Source organism: Penaeus monodon, chromosome 22 (genome assembly GCF_015228065.2).
Source record: "Penaeus monodon isolate SGIC_2016 chromosome 22, NSTDA_Pmon_1, whole genome shotgun sequence".
In the NCBI taxonomy this organism is placed as follows: domain Eukaryota; kingdom Metazoa; phylum Arthropoda; class Malacostraca; order Decapoda; family Penaeidae; genus Penaeus; species Penaeus monodon.
In genome coordinates, this window is record NC_051407.1 from 15,252,018 (window position 1) to 15,252,821 (window position 804).

The following is an 804-nucleotide window of genomic DNA, read 5'->3' on the forward strand; positions in this document are numbered from 1 at the left end:
TAATCCACAGGAAATGCATTACTCTTTCATAATAAATATCTAAATATATGGAAAATACTTCCTCGGGCTCTATCTACCTCCCCACCTAACCTACCCTATTTCCTTCGCCACTACCTACGAACAAATTCTAATTCTGTTCCAAATCCTCCACCACTGAATTCATTATTATTTCTCTATCTTATTTCAATATATCTATTCCCTTCTAATTCCAAAATTTACATCCACTCCTTAAAATGTATTTTTAAAGTTTGGTACCCCTATTTCAATATTTCTATTCCTTTCAAATTAACAAAATCCATGCCCACTCTTCACCCCACCCCTCTGTCCTCCCATGAACCCAAGCATAAACAAATCACAAAGTTACAACCTCAATGACCAACCGCCAACATTCCAGATTTAGTCTAGGTCCTCAGGGGGTACATTAACATGCTGAAGGTCGTGAGCGTTATAAGTATGAGGGTTCTGGTCCATTGATACGTTTTGGTGTTTGATATTCAAGGCTAGACGATTCCTGCGGGCTTTGAGGTGCGTCACCAAGGACTACTATGCATGGAGGATGATGGTTCGTTGGTGCTTTGCGGATGACCGAGAGATGGCTCTGCTATTTCCGTGAGGTGGCCAATAGTTGGGTCTGGTATTTCCGCAAGGTGACTAATTGATAGATTTGGTAATTCTAGATAGAGCACAATAGATGGATTTGGTAAGGCTGAGATACCAGAAGGAACAGAAGGGTCTGGTATTTGCATAAAGTACCTTAATACTATAGTTTTCGTATTTCAATGAGACGACGTCTGTGTCATATAA